The sequence below is a fragment of the Delphinapterus leucas genome, chromosome 18 (assembly GCF_059928025.1).
Source record: "Delphinapterus leucas isolate spDelLeu-1000000601 "Yukka" chromosome 18, BTC_Dleu_Yukka2, whole genome shotgun sequence".
NCBI lineage: Eukaryota > Metazoa > Chordata > Mammalia > Artiodactyla > Monodontidae > Delphinapterus > Delphinapterus leucas.
In genome coordinates this window covers 58,763,000-58,790,920 of record NC_143146.1, presented here as the reverse complement: position 1 = coordinate 58,790,920, position 27,921 = coordinate 58,763,000, and the positions used below count along the sequence as shown (strand labels likewise).

The 27,921-nt window shown below is 44.9% G+C and overlaps 1 pseudogene; it reads left to right on the top strand.

The window, feature by feature from the left end:
* The first annotated feature begins 80 nt into the window (after positions 1 to 80).
* LOC111175082 (glutathione peroxidase 1 pseudogene) lies at positions 81 to 22,556 on the top strand (annotated as a pseudogene).
* Positions 22,557 to 27,921: the final 5,365 nt, after the last annotated feature.

Sequence of the window (27,921 nt, the reverse complement as noted above, 5' to 3'; positions counted from 1 at the left end):
GGAAGATCTGAGAAGATCCGGGAGGAGAAGGACAAGGCTGCAAGGAAGGCAAGATTGAAACACCCAGAGGAGGAAGCGGGATGAGGGTGGAACGGACCATTGGAGATGTGACATCCAGGAACAGGGACGGGGATGAGAAGGATGGAATCCAGGAGAGGTTAGAGGACTCAGAGGCCTCCTTTGAGCCTGGAGTGAAAATGTCAGGAGACCTGAGTATGACTAATATGCCAAAGTATCGATTCGGACACCTTAAGGATTGTACGCTGAAGAGTCTAGAATGGAAATATATATGATCCGCTACGAACAGAACTAGAGATTGGAGGTGGGAAGGGAGACTTACGAACAATACTTCCAAATCAGAAACCACAGAGCAGGCACCCCATCATAATCAGAAATATTCAGTCTTCGGCTTTCGGCCCTAACTAACCCATAACCCATCACCGACATCATGATGCTTCACACAAGTGATGTTTTTACTCTTGGATGTATGTATTTGTTTATAATCCTTCTACAGACTGCAAAATCCAACATGTCTTAAAACATATAGCTTGGTGTTTAAGATAGAAGAATAAACCAGCTCCTAATAGAAGACCAGTTCCTCTGCCAATACCTCTCTGCAGACAGGGCCACGTCACCAAGTTTGTCCACAGCCTGTCATGTCCTCAGCTAGGGAGGCCTCAGGAACCTAGTCCAACTTCCCCATTCTACAGATTGGGAAACTGAAATAAATACATGAGGGTGAAATGCCCAATGCTGTGCACTGGCCAGTGCAGAATGTGGACTCAGGTCTCCATGTCCTGGCCATTGTGTTTTCCTTGTCCCCCATAACACCGGAAGTTTCTGACTATGCCACACCTGCCCTGTTGGGACATCTGCTCCTGTCCTTCCATCATTATGGTTCATTTGCCTTTTGCCTGAGTGTGACCTTATTAAAGGTATATCATCGAGGGTGCTATCTCACAGGGCTGATGCTGGGCAAGGACTGTGTTGGGATATGGTTGGAGGGACCTGAGATGGTCTAGCTACTTGTCTCTGGAACAGAACAGGCAGTGTGCCCTGGGCCAGCTAAAGGGTGATGGAGGGGTACCCAGGGACCAGGCAAAGCACAGGCCGTGAGTTACCTCATATCCACGTCATGCAGTGACCTTTCAGGATTCTTTCTGCCACGATCAGAAAGGCTGGGCTCCTCTGAACTCTACAGCAGTGGCTACAAAATATTTTGGAGTCACAGATCTTTTGAGATTCTTTGACAAGAGATATATATACCCTCTTCCCAGAAAAATGAATATTAAATCCTATAATACTGTTTTGTATACAATTTCAAAGGTATTAGAGGCTCTCTGAATCCTCTAGGGCAGGTCAAGCATCATCTAGTCAACTCTGACTCTGAACAAACCTTCTTTATTGAAAAAAATCTCAGGGCTTCCCTGGTGGCGCGGTGGTTAAGAATCCGCCTGCCAATGCAGGGGACAAGGGGTTCAAGCCCTGGTCCAGGAAGGTCCCACATGCTGCAGAGCAACTAAGCCCGTGTGCCACAACTACTGAGCCTGCACTCTAGAGCCAGTGAGCCACAACTACTGAGTCCCCGTTCCCCAACTACTGAAGCCCACACGCCTAGAGCCCGTGCTCCACAGCAGAATAAGCCATCGCAGTGAAAGGCCCACGCGCCGAAGAGTAGCCCCCGCTCACTGCACCTAGAGAAAGCCTGCGCGCAGCAAGGAAGACCCAACGCAGCCGAAATTTAATTAATTAATTAATTTTTTTAAAAAGAAAAAATCTCAAGAGAAGTCATGTGTTCCATGATACAATCTCAAAAAAGATTCTACCTTTTATGTGCAGCAAGTTTTTCTGGTCCTGAACCCCTGACATTTCCTTTGGGCACAGAGAGAATTGTGCAACATTGGAACTGTCTTCCAACACGGAAGGAAAGGAGAGGAGAGTTGGGGTGACATTCATGCTGAAGATTCTCCCTTGCTGACCAAGGGCCCCCGTCTTTAACACCTTCAACTCCTGTTCAGGTTTCCCCAGACACAAACTGGTTTGATCCCCACGCAGCCAGTCCTAATCGCCTTCCACAGCCCAGGTTGGATTATCCTTAGGCCCTTTCCAGAGTAGCTGACATCTAGCTAATGATGGGGCACCATATGCCAGCAGCAGGATATGGGCACCCACCTATGGGTTGAGGAACAGGCCTGCCCTCATGAACAGCATGGCTTCCCAGTGTGAGGCTCACTCCCGGTTGACACAAGACATCTCTGTGGCATGAGTCTGCAACTAGGACACACATGACTGAGGTTCCTCCCACGCTGGGCTGAGTTGGTGGTAAATGGCATAAATGTGTTTGAGTTCCCTTTAAGTCATCCATCACCTTCCATTTACCTAGAGCTGTTTCCCTCGTAGGCACAGAGATTATCTCACTAAACAGCCCATTACCCCTGCAAGGTTAAAAATCAGGAGGCAAGGAGGGCTTTAATATTGAGTTCAGTTGATACTACAGTAAACACCCAACACCGTCCCCAAGGGTTTCCAGATTACTCAGATCACACAGTGAATTATGACTGAGAGGAAACACACTTTCCAAGCCTGATGTTAAAAAAACATACTAGGTATCTGCAACGGAAGCAGGTACTTTGTCTTCATGCTTCATCAGATGGGAAACTGGTAAGCGTGTTGGTTTCCTTGTGTGGTTGGCACTTCTATGTGTAAACTGGGGAGTGGGAATGGGGGGACTGAAAGGTGAAGGTCTCCCAGAGAGTGGATGGTAGCCTCATGATCGGATAAGGGAGAAGCACACATCTTTCAGGTCCTTGGTACTGACTAGGTTATGCTGTCCTCCACTGGCTCTTTCTAATTTTATGTGCCTCTTCCTGTAAACAGGACCATTGAGGTCCAGATGGCTGCGTTAAGCAATGCCTGTTTCTCTTTATCATTCTTGAAAGTCCAAGGGATCCTCTAGGCTTAAGGTTTTCTAAAAATAAAGCCAGGCTTTTATTCACTTTCCCCCCTCAAACTTCCTTGTCAACTAAAAAAATAATTGGAATGCAAATGAGAGGTATTAAATGCAGGGTTCTTAATAATGGACTGCTTTCTTGAACTGTTGAATTCAGTAGGCAAACAAATATGTGGTCAGCAGCCGTTGGCCAACCTTGCCTAACTTCAGCAAGCCCAGGAAAAATCCAGAGGGCCTGCATACGTGGAGGGAGGTGCAATGTGTGACAGTCACACGATCTGGTCCTGTTAGTGAACACAACCGCGAAAATCTGGTATTAACTTCAAATTTATTTTTGCAAGTTGTCATTTAAACGCAAATTTGCTCCCACTGACCTTGCCCTTGATTTTTCCTTCAAGTACGTAAAACAATAAGCTTTTATAAACTGCATGATTTCATAAAATCAGAGAAGTTTGGGAAAATAATGCCTGCTATCATTATTAGCTACCGAGCTAACCTGAGTTCTTGAAGGCCAAGGTCACTGAAATGCTGTATGTCCTGGAAAGAGAACCGAACTGGAAATGAGGGTGCAGCCCTCTTTCTAGCAAGGCCCACAGTCAGCTGTGTGACTGTGGCCAAGTCATTTAATTTCTCTGGAATTCAGTTTCCACATCTGTCAAATGAAGGGATTGGATAGTTTATGCCTAAGATCTTGTTTTCTCTAAAATGTCATTATTCTCAAAACTATAATCAATAATTTCAAGTTTCTCTTCTACCAAAAGTATTTTGACAGTACTTCTTATCCAGAAAAAGACATATTTCTAAAGTGTCCCCTGCCTGCTCAGAATAGGATAAAGCTATGAATGGCTAATGAGCCTAAGGCTGGCAGAAGGGGAAACTAGTATCTCGAAAAAGCCACAAGACACGTAATAATCTGTCATACAGTGAGGTGTGTGAAGTATTGCAGGCAAATTTAATTCTAAGATTCTTCTTGATTAACTACTATTGGAGAGTCCCCTTCCAATACTCCCTTGTTTCTATAGAAACAGTAAGCAGAAAATCTTAATTGTGCAGAAAAAGAGAAACACGGTTTCAGAAGGAAATAAGAGATGATGTAGTGGTAGCATTGGAGAAAGAACTGAGGGAAGGACCATGTCAACATCAATCTCAAAAGGTAGCCAGTCAGTCAGGTGGGTTTAGGGAAAGTCCAGAATTTTCACATGTCTCGATATGCTAATGCACCTAAGTTATGCAAAAGGAACCATAATAATGAAATAACACTGACATTGTTTCTGATTATATTGATACACAAAATACATTCTGTTAAAAGAATTTTTTAAGGGTAAAATCATGAGAGTCACACCTATATAAAATAAACACATGTCAAGGAATTGAACTCATTAATTAATCACTGAACCAGTAAGGTATTTCAGTTGGTTCCAAGGAGAATTCAAATTAATACACACGTGTAGAGGCAGATAAGGAATGCTGAAGTGAATTTACAAATAGATACAAAAAGCAGTCTATCCACGGGGCAATTGATTGTCAATTTCATTCCACCAGGGCTTCCTTGGTGGCGCAGTGGTTGGAGGTCCGCCTGCCTTTGCAAGGGACACAGGTTCGAGCCCTGGTCCGTGAGGATCCCACGTGCCCCAGAGCAACTGGGCCAGTGCACCACGGCTGCTGAGCCTATGCTCAGCGTCAAAGACCCAAAGCAGCCAAAAAAAAAAAAAAAAAAAAAAAATTGCACTCCACCAGACACAACTGATTTGCAAGTGTGGACAAAAATCATTTTCATTATTCCTAGTTTTCTACAATTTACAGAGTTGTAAAATAGCTCTGAGACAAGGAAAGGGGAAGATACCTCAGAAAGATGCACTGAACAGGACATTCTCCCTTCCAAGTCTTTTTTTTTCCCTTTTTTCTCCCTTCCAAGTCTTTCACAATCTTTCCTGCTAATTTACAGTGAAGGGGTGTAATGCTATAGAGTATAAGGAACCGAGGACATGGCGACAGGCAGCACTGGGTTTGAATTCCCTCGTCATCTTGAGCGATATACTTGACTTCTCTGAGCCTCAGTTTCCTTTTCAATAAATGACAATCCCTACCTTTCAGGATTTGTTATGAAGGTTAAATAAGACATAAAGGAATGAACGTCATTCACCAAATAGGTTCTGAGTAAGTAGTAGCCTTTATTTGGCAGTAATAATTACACAGAAAAGTCCATAGCATACCAAAGAGATAATGTGGCTTTATTGTTGAAGAAATATGTCTTTCTGTGATCCAGGTTCAGTTCATAGAGTTAAAAGTGCTTTGTAAATTTACAAAACCGTATATGAAAACTTAGTTCTTTCTCATTACTTGCTGATGGGGGTATAAAATGGTACAGCCACTTTGTAAGACAGTTTGGCAGGTTTGCAAAACTAAACACACTCTTACCATATGATACAGCAGTCGTGCTCCTTAGTATTTAGCCAAATGAATTGAGAAGTTATGTCCACACAAAAACCTGCACAGGAATGTATGTGGCAGCTTTTTTCATAATTGCCAAAACTTGGAAACTACTAAGATGTCCTTCGACAGAAAAATAAATGGTGGTACACCCAGGCAAAAGGAATATTATTCAGTGATGAAAAGAAATGAGCTATCAATCCACAGAAAGACATAGAGGAAACTTAAATGCATATTGTTAAGCAAAAGAAGCCAACCTGGAAAGGTTACATCCAGTATAATTGAGCTATATGACATCCTGGGAAAGGCAAACTTATGGAGATAGTAAAAAGATCAGTGGTTGCCAGGGGCTGGGGGAAGCAGGGAGGGCTGAATAGGAGGGGCACAGAGGATTTTTAGGGCAGTGAAACCATGCTGTGTGCTATTTTAGTGTTGGGTACACATCCTTCTACATTTGTCAAAACTCATAGAATGTACAACACAAAGAGTGAACTCTAATGCAAACTATGGACTTTAGTTAATAATAATGTATCAATATCAGCTCATCAAATATGACAAATGTACTGCACTAATGCAAGATGTTGATAATGAGAGAAACTGAAGGTGGGCCAGTGAGGGTGTACATGGGAACTCTCTACCCTTCACGCAATTTTTCTATCAAACTAAAACTGCTCCCCCGCAAAAAATCTATTAATTTGTTTTTAAATTAGTTATTTCCAAATTGGTTTTTTCCTTGTACTGACTGTGTGCTCTTGGGCAAAATCTTTAAACTCTGTAGTTTTCATTTCCTTATCTGTAAAAGGGATATAAGTGCCGGATCTTCCCTTATAGGCTTGTGGTGGGAAGAGGGGCTATAGCACAGGGCCTGGCAGTTCTGATATTCAGCCGGTGTACCTGGGACATCTGTACACATTATTCAGATGTGGATCACTTCCTTACCAGTTAGTAAATAGCTTCCCTGAGCACATGTCCCCAAACACAGACACCTTCCCCCTAGATTCCTCACACTTCTGTTATGGACCAGGGTTCTTGGCCTCCTTAATCAATAGAAATTGATCAGAGGCCAGACAAGAATTTCAGGCAAGGCTTTATTGGGGCCCCTGCAGCAGTGGGGAGCGAGAACAAATAACAATTCCCTTGCTTGCTGGCTCCCCAAGCTGGGGGAGGAGAGCTTGTTCCTTATATGGGGTGAGAGTAGGGGTGTGGCCAGGGGTCGGCTGGAGGGGTGACCACCTACACTGGTAGGTGTTTTGCCCACCGCTTAGGTGGTGTTGTGTGCCGGGGGCACGCGCGGTACCCTGCTTTCGCTTCAGGATCTTCAAAAGTGGCAGTTGGGTTTTATCGGTCTCTTTGAATCTTTTGTCCAGAATTTGCCCCAACTGCGCTTGCATGCAGTTATTTTTAGTCCCATATCGTTTCTTTGAATTTTGTTGCTTGAAGAGAGGTGTGTCCAGGTGCAAGCACTGCAGCATTGCAGCAAAGGGTCCCAGGTCCCAGCCGGTCTCACCTCCTCAGGACCCAGCAACTACAAGATCAGTGTCCTGCATGGCAACAGACCTCAGCTATCCTAATGCAGGGTTAAGACCCATGTCAGTTCTGATTGGTCAGTGCCCTGCCACACTGTTTGTTGACTGCTTTTATATCATTCCTGGTACCTACTGAGTTGTAAGCCCTCAACGACTGTTAGCCGTTGTTATTAGCATAACTATTTCCATTATTTAGATTTTATGCTTTAAGCACAGTCTCGTTTTTATTAAAAACGTCAATAGCCTATGGCTATTAAAGGAATGTGTGTGCCTTAAAGGAATTTTTTTCAACTGTGGAAAAACACTATACACAAGAGCGGAAGCTTTTTACGCCGGTTTGTAGTCTGGGGTCACAATGCACGCTGCAAAGATTTAACTGCAGGGTGATGAAAGCAAGACATTCAGCTGATGGAATCATGTTACATAATCTGCTTAATCCTTCCTGTAGCATTCAAGACCTATTGGGCAATCACTGGAGATGAGACTCTTGTATCTCCACTGACGTAAGTGAACAACACCCTCTTTAATTTGGTTGCCTGTTCTTAGATGTTGCCATCACCAAGAAAGAATAAAGAATAAAGTCAGAGGTGTGACTTCCAAGAAACAAAATGAAAAGGGAGAGGTGACCATTTCCGGGGCAATTTGATTATCTGAACTAGATTATCTAAGAGTATAATGGTCTAGACCATGCTTTTCCCCTAAGGACAGCTGGTTTAGCGCATGTGTTTTGGTCTGTCTGACTTCCTGAACTGTCCCTTTCACACTGCCTGTGCTGACTTCGGGAAGGAGGAAGGGAAGGTGACAAAGGACAATACTGTCAGCAGAACAACGGGAGACCTTTACACGACCACCCACCAGCATGGTGGTAGTCGACGTGCCCTCTTCATTCCTAAACATCAGTGAGGGGAGATTCTTTTTGGTTAGACTAGCAGAAAATAACCCACCATGTAAGTCAAGCTAATTGAATCAACTCTTGGTCCAAGGAGAGCAGCTCTAGAATGAGGAGAACCCCAGGGTAACTGACCCAGACAGCCCTGTTTACGGCTGGAGTGGTTTGATACATGGAATATTGCCTGCCATTTCAGTAATCACAGTCATCAGAGAGGGCAGCCACAGCCTATGTTAAGCTGGTGAGCCCTGAGGGAACCCAGGAAGGAAAGAATACCGGCCATCTAGCAGCCATCAGACTGCCACCACTCCCCACGGTGAGCCCTGAGGAAACTCAGGATGTGAAAATACAGGATACTGGCCCCAGATAGCTGAGGTGCATATCTAAGGAATGATTTCAGTGAGCCCAGACTCTTGCATCTTCCCATAGTAGAAAAGTGCTACATTCCTTGAGACTTGTAGTTTAATTAACGGTAATCTTTTGTTCCTACTACCTGCCCTCTGTTGCAAAACTCCTATGTATCCTAGCTCCCCCCTTCCCCTCCTCGGAGCAGTTCTCCAAGGGTTACTTGAGATGCTGCCTCCTGGGCTTGAAGTCCTAAAAATTCCCACCAAATAAAACATAACTCTCAACTTTTAGATTGTGAGTAATTTTTTAGTTGACAGTTATTTGGCACATTCTTTTTTTCTTTTAATTAAAAAAATTTTTTTAAATTTATCTATTTTTGACTGTGTTGGGTCTTCGTTTCTGTGCGAGGGCTTTCTCTAGTTGTGGCGAGCGGGGGCCCCTCTTCATCGCGGTGCGCGGGCCGCTCACTGTCGCGGCCTCTCTTGTTGCGGAGCACAAGCTCCAGACGCGCAGGCTCAGTAGCTGTGGTTCACGGGCCTAGTTGCTCCGTGGCATGTGGGATCTTCCCAGACCGGGCCTCAAACCCGTGTCCCCTGCATTAGCAGGCAGATTCTCAACCACTGCGCCACCAGGGAAGCCCTATTTCTGACATTTTGATTTGAACTGCATTAAAACAGTAATTTAATTGGAGAACAATTAGCATGCTTATAAAAATTTAGTGTTCCTTTCCAGGAACATGCTGTTTCTCATTTACTCAAGTCTTCGTTTATCTCTCAATACATTGTTTTTAGTTTTTTTAATAGAGATCATCAGAGTCATAAGTTTGATAGTCATTTACTTTGCAAACATGAACTGCAGTTTTTGTTTAATCATTTAGGTTGCACTTCAAAAGCTGGAGCTAAAGGGGAACTCAAGGGTCTTAGCTTGTGACTAAATACTGCCCTTTATACTGTGTATAATATCTCACAACTGCCTTATATGTTTGATGGGATGTGGAAAAGAATGGAAGAGAAAATGGGTCCCCACTTTCTGAGTGCCTTTAGTCTTCTGAGAATGTTTTCTTAGGAACTTGGTAGGCTCCAGCATTGTTTTGTTTGTTTGTTTTGTCGATGGTTGCTCAGCAATTAGTTGTGATTTTGGTGTTTCTGTAATAAGAGGTGAGCTCACGTCCTTCTACTCTGCCATCTTATCTCCTCTCCGCCTTAGGAACTTGGTATCAAGTTATTACAGTAACCTACTTAGCTCTGCCAGTTCTCCCAGGTCCTTGGTGTATGTTTGGGGTTTGAAAGGAGCTGATCATACCTGTTACCTAGTCTCTCCTCCAGATTCTGAACTGATTCAAAAAAGAAACAAGAAGCCAAACTTCGTTGTAATACATGAGCTCTATTTCGGGTACAGCTGGTGCCTAGAGACCGTGGCTTGTCCCAAGCCTGAACTAGAGCTTCCTATTCTCCCTGACCAATGTGACAGACACAGGCTGAATGGTGGGGAACAGGGTGGGAAACCTCTTTGTTGAGCTGACTGAGGGAGAGGAGGAGGTTGGGAGGAGACCTTGTCTGTTTGCTGGCAGGTAAGAGCCAGCATGGTGAGTCCTGTTCTCACCATTCCTGTGGTCTCTCTGCCATGGTCAGGAGCCAGCAAGAGGGAACGTTTCCTCTCAGCTGCTCTCCAAGAGGGCTGAAGGGCTGGGCAAGTTCCTCAGCATCTCTTGGAGCATCCAGGAGTTTGCACTATATAGCCAAGGTAGAGGGAATGCACTGGACAAGAATGAAAAGAAATCCCACTCTATTGTGAATTAGGTTTCATTCATTCATATCTTTCCTTCTGGGCTGATTGGTCCCATGGCAGATGGACTGTGGGCTCCATGAGAAGAAGCTTCTGATGGGGAAAAACGCTTGGATGAACCATGAATGAAAACTTTGTGTGGAACCGAAATGAAATCAAGCCAATTTTTAATGTACCTGACATCATGAGAAGGCTAATTATCTACATTGTAGCCCCTGTGTTATAAAAGGCAGCCTCTAAAGTTAACACAGAGATATCATGTAAGGCTGCAGAAAAGCCTGGAAGTGAGGCTCAGTCTTTCCTCAATCTCACTGAAATGTTACATGGCTGTTTCAGCTAAAATGTAATTAAATGATAATCATTGTGATGAAAGCCAGGCATGTAAAATGAATATCAAATGGACAGGATTGTGAACTTAAAATAGCATAAGAAAATCCAAACAGTCTTTTATCTTGAAAAATTCTCTCTCCCCCCTCTTTTTTTGGTCCTACTTCAGGAATAGGAGAGATGCGTGTCCGGGAATAGCTCTTATAACAGAGGGTAAGGTTTTACCTAGCAGATTTAATTTAGTCTCGGGAACAACACAACTGTGACAATAGAGTTCTAAGTTCTTAAAACCCCTGCAAAACCTTGGATGAAATGAATCAACAAATGATTCATTAAACAGCCCCATTTTTTCAAGAGTCTGGAAGAATAAAAATCGTGAAGTTGAATCACTTAGGGACTTTTATAAGTTCACCAAAGCAAGACTTAGGCACATTCATAACATTTGATAAATGTAATTTAACAAAGTGTTGTGATGGTTAATTTTATATGTCAACTTGATGGGGCCAAAGGGTGCCTGGACATTTGGTCAGACATTATTCTGGGTGCGCCTCTGAGGGTATTTCTGGTGAGATCAACATCTGAATTGGTGGACTGAGCAAAACAGATTGCCCTCCCTGACGTGTGTGGGCTCCGTCCAATCAGTTGAAGGCCTGAAGAAGACAAAAAGCCCTACCTTCCTGTGAGTAAGAGAGAATTCTTCCTGCCAGACAACTTTGAGCTGGGACATTGAGTTTTTCCCTGCTTTCAGACTCAAAGTGAAACACTGGCTCTTTCTGGGTCTTAAGCTTCCTGGTCTTCAGACTAGAACTACCCCATCAGTGCTGCTGTGTCTCCAGCTTTTGCCAACTGCACGTCTTGGGACTTGTCAGCCTCCATAATCACATGAGTCAATTCCTTATAATAAGTCTCTCTTCTCTATCATTTTCTCTTTCTCTCTTCTCTACCATTCTATCACTCTCTCTTTCTCTCTCTCCTTCTAGATTTATCTATCATCTATCTATCTACTGAGGGAGAGCTAGATTTCTCTATATATACTATTGGTTCTGTTTCTCTGGAGAACCCTGACTAATACAGGTTTACATTGATATTTTTGTCTGTTAGGACTCTGTTGATGGCAAGTGGCAGAAAACTGTACCTAAACTGCCTTCCATAAATGGAAACTCTGGAGGTAGACGGCTTGGTTTTAAGCCTGGCTTTATACTGTGGATCAAATGACGACACCAGAATCAATTTTCCTGATCTCTCCATTTCTCAATTCTGCTTTCTTTGAGTGGACCCCATTCTCATACAGACTTTACTGGTCACAAGATGGCTCTTCTAGATTCTCCTCTGAGGTAGAGGTGGGGCGGGAAGTGAGATGCCTGTCATCTGAAGCAAACGCTTCAAAGGTTTCATTTCATCTCAATAGTTCTGGTTGGATGACATGCACATCCCTGTATATGGCCAAGAAAACATGATACTGTCAGAAGAATCATGGCCCTGAGCATCTTGCACATACCTGCTGGGTGTGCATGGCCTGTCCTTCTCCCAAGGAGCTCTGTACCTGGTCACATAGGCAACCAAGTAGGTGAAGGTGCTAGAGTTTGACCACAGCTTTCAGGGTGGGAGCTGGGGAGGGAGGACTGACTCGTTGCTGGTCACAGCGTTCCCTGCTTGCCCACAGCATACAGGTCCCTCAGCTCCGAATTCCTCTGCTGTAACACCACCCACTATGTATGCAGGTGTCACCTGGCCCTTATTGTCACCGTGGGGATTGGAGCTTGGGGAGCAATGCAAATTGCTGACACTCTGGCTGCTTCTTTTGCTGTAATACCGTGTGTGTGTGTGTCTGTGTGTGTGAGTTTGTCAAGGAGTCTTATGTTCTCTCCCAGCATCCATAAAATGGTAGCAGACTAACTTGCTTTCTTTCAAGTAGGGTAAAATCTCAGGGACTTCACGTGTCTTGACAGATATACTGATTGACTTCAAACCTTCAATCTGCTCTGGTGCATCTGCCCCTGGAACATGTTGACATAGGAGGGGGGGACTCCTACCAGAGGAAGACTGAGTGCAGATAGAAGGACAAATGGATTGTGGGTAGGGAAAAAAATTGGGAATTGTGCCAACTTGCCCACATGTGCCCTACCTCCGTGCTCCCACCTCTGCTTAAGATGCTGTATTTCTTTTTTTTTTTTTTTAATAAATTTATTTATTTGTCTGTGTTGGGTCTTCATTGCAGTGCGTGGGCTTTCTCTAGCTGCAGCCAGCAGGGGCTACTCTTTGTCGCGGTGCACGGGCTTCTCATTTTGGTGGCATCTCTCGTTGTGGAGCACAGGCTGTAGATGCACGGGCTTCAGTAGTTGTGGCACACAGGCTCAGTAGTTGTGGCTCGCGGACTCTAGAGTGAGGGCTCAATAGTTGTGGCTCGCGGGCTCTAGAGCGCAGGCTCAGTAGTTGTGGCGCACGGGCTTAGGTGCTCCGCGGCATGTGGGAGCTTCCCGGAACAGGGCTCGAACCTGTGTCCCCTGCGTTGGCAGGTGGATTCTTAACCACTGTGCCACCAGGGATGCCCCCAAATCGTTTTTATTTGAACTCCCTTTCTAGTTCTTTTTCATGTGTATTCATGTTGTTTATAAAATTATAGTAGAAAAATATAACGTTAATCAACTTCATTTAACCTGTACCCCCGTCATTTCCCCAGTTTTTTGTTGTTTCCATTTTAATTATTGAGAAAAATTTAATGTCAAAATATGAGTAGTTGCACAACCTTATTTACCATTCCCTTCTAAATGAGTACTTCCATTATTTTCTGTTTCTCCCTGAAATAACACAAGTAAATAACATTTGTACATCTAGGCTTTCTACACTTTGTTTCACTTGATCCTCCTAGCAACTCAGTGAAGATGGCTTTGTTATCTATTTCCTTTTCACAGATGAGGAAAGAGAAACTCTGAGAGATGAAGTAATCCATTCTCGAATACAGAACCTGTTTCACTGGGTGATGACTTGGGCCCAGTGCTTCCAGGCTTCTAGATACCATTTGCTTTGCAGATTTTTACTTTTAGAACTTACCTGCCCAATAACTTCTACCGGTGACACAAGTATCCATGTCAATAAGCAGAGGTCTCTGGCTTTATGAAAGGACCTCACAACTCCCTACATTTGAAGACTCTGAGAAGCCTTTTAGGCCCCTAAGTATCCCATCTATCAGGCCTGTAATGCCTCTATTAGAAAGGCATTTCTCTGAGTTTGGGTGACCTTTTGGTCTTTAAGAGGCCCTTATTAAAATCTCCAAAACAGTGAGAGAGATGATTTCCTAAACAAGGCTTTGCTAACCCTGTAAGAAATTGTTTTTCAGCCCTGATATCAGCGGACTATGGCAGACATCTGTTGTTTTCTTTGCTCAGCATCCCACCCCCATTCTCACTTAATGGAATTCCTCCCAACGACATGGTTATTATGGGAACAGTTGTGTTAGGATAATGTGATCATTGGTGGTGATCGTTCTAGTGCCAGAATTGAGTTAATCGAATCTTCCTTGAGACTTTGGGATTGAGATGCAGAGAAAAAGAGCTCTCTCTCTCTCTCCCCCCTTCCTCTCTCGGTCTCTCTCTCTCTCTCTCTCTCTCTCTCTGTCTGTCTCCCTTTCTCTCTCCTTCCCTCCCCCTCTCTCTCTTTGTGTCTATTTCTCTCTCTCTCTCTCATTAAAAGTTAATTTCACAGTCGTACAGAAAGCAAAAGCAGAAACTCTCTTCCCGGAGGATTGTGAAGACAAAAATTGAATCCTGTCCTAATGAAATCTATAGAAACACAAATTTTGAGCAGTTTGAATTCCATGGAGGTGTTAAATAGATGTTAGTAATCACTCACACATCATCACAACTTGTGCATATTTAGTTCATCTTTTATTCAATAAACACCAATTGAGAACCTATTGCCCCAGGCCCTGGAGACACAGAGATGAGATCAGCCCCTTCCTCAAGAAGCTCCCGGGCTGATGAGCGAGCTGGACAGGCAAACGAATTGTTTCGAAACACGTGACCAGGGCTTCCCTGGTGGCGCAGTGGTTGAGAGTACGCCTGCCGATGCAGGGGACCACGGGTTCCTGCCCCGGTCCGGGAAGATCCCACATGCCGCGGAGCGGCTGGGCCCGTGAGCCATGGCTGCTGAGCCTGTGCTCCGCAACGGGAGAGGCCACAACAGTGAGAGGCCCGCGTACCGCAAAAAAAAAAAAACAAAAAAAAAAAAACACACGTGACCAGCACACTAAGGACGATAAAGGTGTTAGGTACTGTAACCAAGGAAGGTATGATGGGAGAAGAGGGGTCCAGCATGGGGTCAGGGGGACTTTGGGGAGGCGTTAACCTTTGAGTGATCCTTGCTGGATGAGTGGGGATTTTCCCATGGAAGATGTTGGGCACGGAGACATTGAGTTTGGGCATGTACGATGCTCCGTGTGGGGAGAGCAGAGTGTGCAAATGAAGGCAGGAGAAAAAAGTATGGTGTTTGGGGAACGACTTGCGGTCTGTGGGGTTGAACCTTAGGATGTGGTAGGAACAGGAGGACAGGAAGCCTAAAGTCAGGGAAGGACCATCCTGTGCTGGGCTTCACTCTGGGCTGGTGGATTCCATTCCGTGTTCGAGGACTATCACTTTGAAAGCGGAGGAATAAGGGGTTAAGCACGTGGGCTCTGGAGGCAACCAGGCTGGGGTTCAGAGTCCCTGCTCTGATGCCCAGTAGCTGTGTGACCTTGAACAAATTGATGACCCTCTCCAAGCTGCAGTTTCCTCATTTGCAAATTGGTGCTCTTCATGGAATATACCAGAAAGGCTTCTTGGGAGAATTAAATGAGTCCTGTCTTGAAAGCACTTAGCACAGAGTCTGACACCTGTAGTGATAGCTTAATACAAAGTAGATACTATTAGTAATTTGAGTAGCAGTAGGTTAATGGGTCCAAAAGAGATTAAAGACATTTAAGGTGTATCTAAGGATCTCAAGGAGGAGAAAGCTACCACTGCTTCTGGAGAGTAAGCTTAGAAATCTTGTTCACTGGACCACTTCCACTCCTCATTGCAAATTTCCTGGAAAGTGTGTTTCCAGGTAGCCATGTAAGGGAAAATAATTAGGAAAAACAGTGAAATAATTTTCACTGAATAGTTTATGTAAAGTACAGGATATAAAACCAAAGGTGTTTGAAAGTTGCTAAGAGAGCAAATCTTTTTGTTTTTAACATGTTTATTGGGAGAGCAAATCTTAAAAGTTCTCATCACAAGAAAAACAAGTCTTGTAACTCTCCGTGGGGACAGATGGTCACTAGACCTATTGTGGTGATCTTTTTTTTTTTTTTTTGCGGTACGCGGGCCTCTCACTGTTGTGGCCTCTCCCATTGCGGAGCACAGGCTCCAGACGCGCAGGCTCAGCGTCCATGGCTCACGGGTCCAGCCGCTCCGCGGCATGTGGGATCTTCCTGGACTGGGGCACGAACCCGTGTCCCCTGCATCGGCAGGCGGACCCTTAACCACTGCGCCACCAGGGAAGCCCCTGGTGATCATTTTATAATATGTATAAATATCAAATCATCACATTGTACACCTGAAACTAATATCATGTAATAAGTCAATGATGCCTAAATAAAAAAATAAATAATGAGCTCAAAGACAGAGTAAGGAATGTTTAATGTGTCTTGCTTACATGGGTTTTGGCTTCATCACACTAGGGAAACCCAAGAGTTCCTTTTTTCTCAACAGAAGAACACACTGGCCTTTGACGCAGATGCATTTAGCTGATTAAATAGTTTGTAACATGTGCGGGACTTTTCTCTCTGTCAGATTGGCGAGCAACAAGAAAAGAAGACTTATGCATTGGAAAAGAGTGGGGGGGGGCTTTTGTTGAGAGATACTTTTTGGAAGCTGAAATATTAAAATCTAGTCACTTCTAAGCAAACATACAGTCTGTGAGATGCAAAACATTCAAGCATGTTGATGAATTAGATGACAATGGAATATTTGGCCAATGAATCAAAGTTTTGTTCTACATGATGCCAAACATCTGGATATTTAAAAGCAGCTGTTTGGCAGCCTGTGGAACAAATAGAAGCATCATTGTACTGCTGTGGCTCTAGATCGCTTTCTGTCTGATCTGCCCCACTGTCCCTAACATACAGTCCCACAAACACGGTTGGTAAAGCAGGGCAGATACTAGTTTGGGTCGAGGTCAGGTAGTAAAGTGGATGGAGATAGAATTTTTCATTGGGACGCAGATCTAAGGAGCAGATGTGAGGCAGATTTATTAGAAAGACTGAACCTCCTAATTGCAACAGTTCAGAAAGCCACGGTGCACCAGTACAAGACAGGAAGTGATATGGAACCCAGGGCAAAAGTGATACCTCCTTGTTTCAGCTTTTGCTGTCAATAGCATGGAGTAGTGAAAAGAGCATAGGACCAAAATCTAAAGGAACTGGGCTCTGCTCCTGGCTCTACCACCCTCTTACACATATGACCACATGCCCACTCTCTGAAACTCAACTTTCTTTTTTTTCTTAAGTCTTTATTGAATTTGTTACTATATTGCTTCTGTTTTACGTTTTGGTTTTTTGGCCGCGAGACACGTGGGATCTTAGCTCTCTGACCAGGGATCGAACCCGCACCCCCTGCATTTGAAGGTGAAATATTAACCAATGGACCACCAGGGAAGTCCCCTCTTTTTTTTTTAATTGGAGTATAGTTGATTTACAATGTTGTGTTAGTTTCAGATGTACAACAAAGTGAATCAGTTATACATGTACCTGTATCTACTCTTTTCTTGGATTTCTTTCCCATATAGGTCATTACAGAGTACTGAGTAGAGTTCCCTGTGCTGTACAGTAGGTCCTTATTAGTTATCTATTTTATGTATAGTAGTGTGTATATGTCAATCCCAATCTCCCAGTTTATCCCTCCCCCCGCTGCCCTGGTAACCAAAGTTTGTGTTCTACATCTGTGACTCTATATCTGTTTTGTAAATAAGTTCATTTGTACCAATTTTTTTAGATTCCACATAAAAGCGATATCATATTTGTCTTTCTGTGTCTGACTTACTTCACTCAGTATGACAATCTCTAGGTCCATCCATGTTGCTGCGAATGACATTATTTCATTCCTTTTTTTTTTTTTTTTTTTTTGCGGTACGCGGGCCTCTCACTGTTGTGGCATCTCCCGTTGTGGAGCACAGGCACCGGACGCGCAGGCTCAGCGGCCATGGCTCACAGGCCCAGCCGCTCCACGGCATGTGGGATCTTCCCGGACCGGGGCACGAACCCGTGTCCCCTGCATCGGCAGGCGGACTCTCAACCACTGTGCCACCAGGGAAGCCCTATTTCATTCCTTTTTATGGCTGTGAAACTCAACTTTCTAACAGGTAAACTAGAGGTAGTGATAACTATCTCAAAGAACTGTTGAAAGGCTCAAGTGAAACTACTGACATGCTCCGTAAACAGTAAAGCGGTACAAAATGTAAATTATCAGGAAGAGTTTTTTTTCATTCCCACTTCTGATATCATGTAAAACTTACAGTGATTAGCTAAAATGATGGGTAAGAATATTTCAGAGAGTTCCTGGTGGGGACGGGGTGTCCAAAAAGGTACTTGGAGACCCTAATGGAGAAGAGCTTGGGGTTTGGAGAAAAACAGACCTGGGTTTGAGCTCCTGCTTCAGTGTGGTTTAGCTGTGTGTCCTTGGGCAAGTTACTTCTCTGCTCTGGTTTCCTGACTTGGGAAGTGGGGCTTATGATAGTAGCTGCCTCAGGGAGCTGTGGGGACTAAAGGAGATAACGCCGCCAGAGCTCCCTACCTGGCTCAAAGCACACGCACAGGAGTTGCTTGCACCAGGAAGTGTCCCATCACTGAATGGGCTCAGGGAGAGGCTGAACCTCAGTCTCTCCAAGGCATCGATGGTGTGTGAAGAGGCTGAGCAAAACGACTTCTAAATTTCCTTCAATTTCAAAACTTCCCTGAGTTTCTGACATCAAAATACTGAATTGGAGGAAAGCAACAAGAAATGAATTTGATCCTTGGAAAAGATCATTTCACTTACGTGCAGAATGAGAGACTATATATGAATAAACATCGAGCACTACTCCCCAAAGCTCTTTACTGGCACTGAACCCAGCCCATTACTTAGCAAAGCCCAACACAAACAACTCACCAGCTTGTTCGCACTGTCCTGTGCTTTGAAATGTCAGAATTTCAACTTCTCCCGCTCTTGTTGGGTTGGCCCCAGTACAAGATAAGGGACCAGAGGATCTTGTTGGCAAGTGAAGGAGTGAAAACAGTAACAGCAGTTATCAGGGTAACTGTGCCATTCAACCTAACTTAGCTTGTAATTACTGGCTGCACAGATAAAGTTCTTCAGGGCGGAGCTATCAATGTTCCTTGCTTTGCAAACAAAACACTATTCTTCCTGTTAAACTCATCTTTTAGGAGAGAGAAAGGACAGCCCAGCTTTGGACACTGAGCCCTTGTTGAAAAATCTGTGCTGTGGAGAGAAAAATTCTCCTTAGCAAATGTATATTTCTCTTTGTTGGAAGTAAAGTGAATTGTGAGGACCTCAATAAACACAAGCTACATTTAAATTTTTTTTTCCTATTTTCTTAAGTGCTTTCACTCATTTGTTTTCAGTGCCCACTATGTACTCAGAACATTGCTAAGCCTTCTGCATGTTGTGGTGGGGATTCTCCACCTGCTGCTCTAGACCCACTTTTCCACCCTGCTCTGGGCCCCCCCAGGAAGCTGAACATGCGTGGATGCATCCCCCCAGGCTCCACTGACTTCTGGTGTGTAGCTGAGTTTGATCACTGGGAGGCAACAGCAAGAGTCAGAAACATGAGAGGAGAGAGAGATTAGGTTATCTGTTTCCAGACTCCCATCTCACATCTGCTCCCTGAGTTTCAGCTACTGAAAATCCAGGACCTGCACTGAGTTTTTGGCAGTCTTGGGAGGTCTCACCATCCCTTCTGATTTCTTTTAACCCTGCTTACACCTTTGTAAGTAATCCATTAAATAAGTGGCCCTTTAGAGCGTGCCATCTGTTTTTGTTTGTTTCTTTTTTGCTCAGATTCTGACTGACATACATGCTTATTTCCAAAGAACTGTAACCAGAAAAGACATAGCTACTTTGAGGCCAAGGGTGTAAAGAGCCAGTGTGGGTCCTACATTCATCAGGAAGCAAAGACCTCCAAGATGTCAGAGATGTTATTTGGAAGCATCCCAGATCCTTGATCACCCTTGGAGGAAAGCCACCTGCCCCCCTCAGACTGTGACATGAGCAAGAAGTAAAATTTTATCAGGTTAAGCCATTGAAATATTGGGGTTCATTTGTTACCGCAGCAGAACCTATCGTATCCTGACTAATCCTCTTATCTAATTTAACCCTTATGACCACCCTGTGAAGTAGATACTAATATTAATCCTCATCTTATAGCAAAGTGCTTAAGGGACTTGCAATAACACCAGAAGCAGCAGAACTGGTGTTTCAGCCAGATCTTTCTGACCCCAAAGCCTAGTACAGTTTTCCCCTAAACTGTACTCTTTTATGTGGGATAGGGAGACTATCTTTTCTCCATATGTAGGAAGATGTACTCTCTATCAGTGAATCTTGCAAATGGCATGAGCCCAGCACAGGCCTGCTGGCCACACAGACAGTACATCCAGCAAATATTGAGGGACCTTTCCTGAAGCTGAAAGGTGAGTAGAGATCTCCTTAATACTCTAGCTCACCTTCCCTGGAAAAGAAGGATATAGGACTTTTTTCCCCTTGCTCTAGGCCTTTAAATTATTCGTATGGAAGTATCACAGTTTTCCATCCTTCTCTGGAATGAAAACTGTAGCTCTTTCTTTGTTGCCCTTATTGAGTATATTTCTTCAGAGAGACTAGGGACCCATTTATAGCTATTTATTTTAAAAATATGATTCTTAATGTGCATAATGCCACTGAATTGTACACTTAAAAATGGTTAAAATGGTGAATTTTATGTTACATACGTTTTACCACAATAGAAAAAATTGTTTTAAAATACGATTCTTCAAATTTTGATTGAAAAAGGTACAGGACTGCATCCTTGCCATGGATGATTTACTTCTGAAAATGCATGTTCAGTGCCTTTCCAGGGTTTCATTATCAGCTGGAGGAAACAGGCTTTGTCACTTGCAGGAAGAAATCATTGACTCTAGGTCAGATCAGTTCCTTGCATTCAACAATAATGACTGTTTTTTCTGTTACTGAAGGAAATTCAGCCACACAGTGACTTCTGAAATTTTGTGCATAGGAAGGAAAAGCCAAAGGAGGGCTTGGTGGCCCAAGCCGGAAATGTGACCTATTGAGCTTTTCTGAGGCAATGAGGTCAGAGAATCCTTTTTCCCTTTAAGCTGGATGTGCGAAGCCTCAGCAGTTTGCATTCTAAGGCTTTGTAGATGATGAACTCGAAGGTTAATGTTCTGATCCAAATGTCCTATGTGTTTCCCATCATCAGTTTGCCTTGGCTTCTTTCGCTGAGTTTTCAATGCATCTGGAGTAGGTCTTAGTGTGTGGAAACCATTCCCTCCTACTTATGTTTTCTTAGACATGAAGGTGCTCCTTGGAAAAGAAGGCAGGAATTTACTTGGAAAAGCCAGCCTTTTTATTTAGAATAGTGTCTGAACCAATACATAACTTGCCCAGGGTCCTTAAAAAGCTCGACTTGTCAGGTGAGGTGGGAGTTTGCAGTCCGATTCTCTGTGTGGTGTCCGAAGCCAAAATAGGAAGAGAAGGGGACTAGCCTGAGGTGTCCACCACGTGTTGTTTGCTTCCTGTTAGACCTGACCTCGACTCTTGGTCAGAGTGTCCAACAGACCATGTCAAGAGTGGCCTTATCTCCACTCTGTCCTTAGGGATGACATGTTTTTGAATGGTCACGCATTTCTACAAAGAGGATGAGAACTCCCAATCCAGTCTGAAGCTTTTATTTTAAGGGCTGATGAGCTGCAGAAATTTCCCCCTAACCAGCCCATATCCATTTCCTGCCCTTTTCTGTCCTGCTCTGGTCCTGACGCGCTCTGAAACTACTTAACTTGGAGGCTTGCAGAGCCTTGAGTCACTTTTAATGCTTCAATAGTGACAGGGTTATGGTTTGTGGCAATGACATTTTACTCTGAAAGAGATTATCTAAGCTTTTGTCACCCAGCGGCCTCAGCATCACCGGGAAGTTGTTAGGAAGCTCAGGCTGCACCCTAACCTCCTCAATTAGAGTCTGCATTTCAACAAGATTCCAGACAATTGGGGGTTTTGATAAGCACTCTTATAACCCACAGATGACTGAGATCATTGGATACTATTCCATGTGCAGAGCCTAGCTGCAAAAGGATGTTAGGACAGAGGGGCTCTCGAGCCCGCGGCTCTCCCCTTTCCGACACACCCTGGCCACGTGCGCAGCTCAGTGCTCCGTGTCCCCTCTTCTGCGCGCCCGCTGGCCGGTGAGGAAGCCGTGAGCCTGGGCTCCCTGCGGGCCAAGGCGCTGCTCACTGAGAACGTGGCGTCGCTCGGAGGCAAGACGGTCCCGGACCACACCCAGATGAATGAGCTGCAGCGGCGACACCTCGGGGGCCCCGGGCCTGGTCGCGCTCGGCTTCCCGAGCAAGCAGTTTGGGCAACAGGTGCGCAGGGCGGAGCGGGGGTGAGAGCGCGACCCGGGTCAGGAGCGCCGGCGCGCCCTGGGCGTGGAGAGGCGGGCCTCTGGCTCGCTTCCCGCCGGCGCTCGTTCCCGGCTGGGGTTCAAGTCCACCCAGGGGTTTTGCAAGAAAGGCAACAGTCCAGTGACTCATGGGCAAACTCCATGTTTGTGGTCAGAAGGCTTCCCCTCCCGTCACGGTCCCAGGTCCCAGCTGCTCTGTCTCTCCCGCACGAAAATGCCAAGAATGAGGAGATGCTGAAGGGCCTCAGGTACGTCCAACCAGACGGCGGGCTTGAGCTGGATCTCAGGCTCCTGGCCAAGGGCGAGGGGAACGGCGCGCAGGTGCACCGGCTCTTCGCCTCCGCGAGGCGCTATGCACGCACAGTGAGGACGCCCCTGCCCTCGTGACCGACCACAAGCTCCTCGCCTGGTCTCCGGTGTGCCGCAGCGACGTCGCCTGGAACTTCCAGAAGCTCCTGGTGGGCCCGGACTGTGTGCCGTGCACACGTACAGCCGCCGCTTTCTGACCCTCGACCTCGAGGCTGCCATTGAAGCCCTGCTGCCCCAGGGGCCCCGCAGTGCCCCGGGCGCCCCTCGTACCCCTGCTGCTTGGCAGTCACAGCGCTGCTCTCTGGGGATTTGATCCGTGAAGGTGTTTCCCCTAAACCTGCGTGGAGGAACGCCTGATGTCCAGGAAAATCCCCCGAGAGGGGCGCTGGTCCATCCCAGCCTCCTCTTTCCCAGACCACAGCTCCTCACTAATAAAGTGCTGAGTGTCAGAGGAAAAAAAAAATACAGGACAGAGGGTCAACTATGAAGTATTTCAGTGATAGGCTGGTGAAAGCAGAGGAAAATTGGGTTATCTCCCCTTTGATCACGACTTCCTCTCAGGCATCTCATGAAATCCTGTTCTGTTTTCCCTCTTCAGCCCAACTCTAGAGAATCTGGTAGTCATTCACCCTATAAGAAATGGATGGGAAGATACTTTTTCATTCTATCAAAGCCAAACATTCATGAAGTGTCTCTTATGCACCAAAAAGTGCTTTTCAGGAAGAAATGGTGAACTAGAGTGGAAAAAGAGAAGGCTGGTGGGAGAAACTGAGAAATAATTAGGAGATAAATTAGCCAGAATTTAGTTACTGGTGATGTGGTTCTGGGGTGGGAGGCTGGGTTTGAAGGAGGGCGTGGAGATGAGGTGTTTTCTCAATTTTTAGCCCGTGTGGCTGGGATCGAGGTGGTGCCAATACCGAGATAGAGGTGACAGCCAGAGAAGCAGCACATTTAGTGAAGAAGATGAGTTTAGCATTGCCCAGACTGAGCCAGACATCTCATGGGCATTTGGATATATGTGTCTGGAGGAAATTGAATTTCAAAAAAGAAGAACTGGGTTTCCCTGGTGGCTCAGTGGTTGAGCGTCCGCCTGCCGATGCAGGGGACACGGGTTCGTGCCCTGGTCTGGGAAGATCCCACATGCCGCGGAGCAGCTGGGCCAGTGAGCCATGGCCGCTGCGCCTGAGCGTCCGGAGCCTGTGCTTCACAACGGGAGAGGCCACAACAGTGAGAGGCCCGCGTACTGCAAAAAAAAAAAAAATAAAAAAATAAGAAGAACTAACCAGGAAACATATGATTGACCTGGAGCTACAGAGTGGGGATAAGTGGCTTATTCCTCTAAATTTGAGAATAAAATAAAGGACAACGCCCTCCTGACAACCTGTACGCTTGAGTGGTGGTCAGGTCCACTCTGCACTGTTTTTTCTCCTGGGAACAGGGCCGGGCACTCGGCTTCTTCCCATTTCGCTAGAGCACATCCTCCCTCCACAGCCGCTCTCGAGGCTCCTCACCCCACGCCAGGATGAGGAGTCGGATGTGGCTGCCCCGGACCCCATTCTTTGTAGTTCCTGGACGTGGCACGTAAGCCTTCGGTTTGGGGTTTTTCACACCAATCCCTATAGGAAACAAGAGGAGGAGAAATATCTGAGCAAGAACAAAATTGGTCTCCTGTGTAGTATTTCTACCAGGAGTAAATAGATTTCCGGAGCCATTCAGCTTGGTACTTTTCCTGGACATCAAAGGTGCCCCTCGGGAATTAAATGGGAAAGGAAACTTATGTTGACTGACTTGACTGAGAGTAAAAACAAAGGGAGTTCTAATAATGAAAATGATGGAATGCATTTTCTTCCCGGATTAATAGGTTGCTCTCTGTGTTTTATTGTTTCTTTTTTCTCTTTCTCTTAGCTTTGTTTTGTTTTCTCCTCTATTCTTATTTGCCCATCTCTTGGGACCAAATCTTGACTCTTGTACAAAATCTCATGCATGCAGATCGCTGTCTGTGAGGTCCTCGTTGCTCCAGAGAATGAAATCAGAGCCTCCAACTATAGGTATTAACACAAGGCTACGGAACTCAGACAAACGAATTTCAAATGCTGCCCTGTGCGTGATGAATAACAATTCCTTGCACTAAACAGGATATAGGATTTATGTGACATTTCGTGCTGAGAAATAGTGTCACTAACCAGGCAAGTGGCTTGTGGTTTCTCCACTTTTCTCTCAAATGATAACTATATTCATTTTCTCCTCTTTTTGACAAGGAAAGAAAAAAAACTGGACCATCAACCTTTTAGCCTTCCTTCGAAGATTTTGTGCAGCATGAAGTAATGCTGGCATTTTTAAAGTGAAATTAAGTAATAAAAACACTAATCTGAATAGTTCCTCTCACTTGGCCATCCTTCACCCGCAGTTACTCGAAGTAGCTCAGGTGAAAGTCATTTCTCCTGATTTACCAGAATAATTGTTGTAAGGTGATCATAGTTTCTTGGAAAGGCTTCTGGGAAAATCCTTTGGATTTTTCAAATCGGAGATAAACATCATCCTTTATATTTGATTGCTAGAGATAACTGGCGGACTTTGCCTAACAGCAAAAATAATCAGTGCGATTTCTTTACACACATTCACTCAATAACATTCCTTGACATCTACGGTGAACACAGATTATGCTTGGTGTGAAGAGATTCCTGCTCTGGGGAAATACATGTTCTTGGCAGGAGATAGATAGGTAGTGATGAAGACAATGTGAGAGTGATGTGATAGAATGATGTAGAAAGGGCCAAGGGAGCGTGGAATAGAGACGTTCTAATTTTGTGGGAAGGAGAGAGGATGAATCGGGAAGCGTCATAGTAGAGGTAACATTAAAGCAGGGTCTTGAAGAATCAGCAAGAGAAGGTCAGGTAGCATGGGCAAAGGGAGCAGAGTGAGAAGGCCATGGGTTTAAGGTATATGTGTGTTTAGGATATGAGGTGTATGGGAGGGAAGGAAAAGGAGGGCAAGGACCTGATTGTGACTGTCAGGTGGGCTGGGTCAGGAAGTTTAGATGTTATCCTACAGGTAGTGATGAGCTGCTGTAAGAGTTTTAATCAGGTAACTGCTGCTTTCTTTTATTTTCGGAAAAACACCCAGATGCTCTATTTTCACACTCTGGAGCTCTGGCGCTACAGAAATAAACAGAGTAGGATTATACAATTCATAAAATGTTGCTTACTCTTGGGATGTAAAGGTCTGGTCCTATCTAGTTCCAGGTCTCCCTTTTTGCTTACGTATGCAAAGAACACCCACATGCTTGCATGTGGGTGTACGTATGTGAGCAGGGGTGGGGATGGGGGATGAGGATGATACCCCTGGACACCTACCAGCCAAGAGCACATGCCTACACATCTAACTTCCTCAATGTCTACCCGCCCTTCTCAACTGGCGTTCCTCCATAACATTAATCCTTAATGCCTTAAGGCATCTGATATATTTTTGATAGATCAACTTCTCTCTTACGTATCTAGAATGGAACTAGCTGTGGACTTGGGAGAACTGAGAAAACAGTCACTCAAATCACTTTCTGTAGGGCTTAGTACTTCACACCCTTCCAGTTAAGAAAACCTGGAGAGGGACTTCTCTGGCGGTCCAGTGGTTGACTCCGTGCTTCCACTGCAGGGGGTCTGGGTTTGATCCCTGGTCAGGGAACTAAGATCCCGCTTGCTGTGTGTCACGGCCAAAAAAAAGAAAGACTGGAGACAGGGAGAAAAGTTCAGATGGTACTGCAGTGGTCCAGGAGTTGGATGTATTGTCTTTGTATGGTTCCCAACAGAAAGATGGGCCCCGTAACACAGTAACAATGTCTGTGCTCTGCAACTATGTTCCCAGCCATAACGGACTGCTTTAAGGGAAGATATCTCACCCAAATACACCAATCAGATTCTCTCACCTGAGAATTTGAAACTTGGAAAAGAGTCACAAAAATTGGGATCCTGGTCTTCCCTTGTGGCGCAGTGGTTGAGAGTCCGCCTGCCGATGCAGGGGACACGGGTTCGTGCCCCGGTCCGGGAAGATCCCACATGCCGCGGAGCGGCTGGGCCCGTGAGCCATGGCCGCTGAGCCTGCGCGTCCGGAGCCTGTGCTCCGCAACGGGAGAGGCCACAGCAGTGAGAGGCCCGCATACCGCAAAAAAAAAAAAATTGGGATCCTTTGAGCTGATTCAGGACTGAATCAGCTGATGGCAGAACTCAGGAACAATGCTGCTGAGATTTTGGGTGCTGTCTTGCTTTCTGCCTTCTGGAGGCTTGATTGTTAATTTCTTTCTAAATTTCAATTTTAATATATTTATTTCATCGCAAACATTAAAATGAAAAAAATAAATTACAAAGTAAATCCTCCCCCTGAGGCAGGAGATAGATGGGCCCCAGGCTGGACAGTTTCTCCCCTGTGGACAAATACTCCAAAACGGCAGGAGAGAGGAGCTGAGCCCTGCCCAGATGAGAGATAAAAGACCACCCATTCCTCCTTCTCAAAGTCAAGGAGACCTCCCCGACCACACATGCGCAGAAAGGCTCCTCAGAGGTCAAAAGGGAGGGGGCGTCACTTCATAGTAAGTTATGTCAACCTACCCATAGGCCTCTTTGCTAGAATCCATCTTGGCTAAGAAGTACACGCCCACACATGGGAGGACCCTGAGAGATACCAAATACAGACTCAGAACCAGGCCAAGCAAGATGATTGGCCAAAGGAAAACCGGAAGAAATGCCCTGTAAAAGTGATTCAAACTACAACGAGGGCGTGACTCTCTCTGAGCCCGCCCATATGTCTATCCACACGTACTCGTTTCCCTCCTAATAAACACTTTACTTGCTTCACTACTTTCTGTCTCTTTGTGGAAATTCATTTCTACAGAGCTGATGGGCCAGGGCCTTGCCACTGACCACTGGCCTACTGTCTGGGATTCAGGGCTCTCACTGCCATGGCCCAACTTCCATCTCTGGCCAGGAATCGAAATCCTGCTTCAAGCTGCTGTAGACCAAGTCCTCTCGAGAACACCCCCATATATACATTCTGTCCATTATTTATAAAATTAGACTTTATAAAAACATATAGAAGTATATACATATATGGGGGCCATATACTGTTTTATAACCTGGGTCAGAGTTTTTTGGTTTTGCTTTGAATCAAAAAATATATTGTGGTTGTCTTTCCACGTCAGTTAATACAGAACTTCTTAATGCTTTTTAATGGTTTCATAACATTCCATTACATAGTTAGAGCATAATTTATTGATTGTTAATTTCTTCCTGGGCTTCAATTAGAAGCATTCCTGAAAACTCTGGTAACATTATGCTAAGTAAAAGAAGCCAGTCACAAAAGACCTCATATTATACGGTTCAATTTATATCTAATGTCCAGAATAAGCAAATCTATAGAGACAGGGAATAGATTGCCCTGGGCTGGAGGGAGGAGGGAAGGGTTGTTGGGGAAAACTGGGGAGTGCTTACTAATGAGTTTCTTTCTGGAATGATGAAAATGTTCTAAAATTGACTACGGTGATGGTTGCACGTATCTGTGACTATATTAAAAACCGTTGAATTGGTTTACATGGGTGAATTTTATGAAATGTGAATTATATCTCAGTAAAGCTGTTATTTAGAAAATCTGTGAAAGTGGGTAACGAGATGATTTTGTAAACTCCTCAGCAA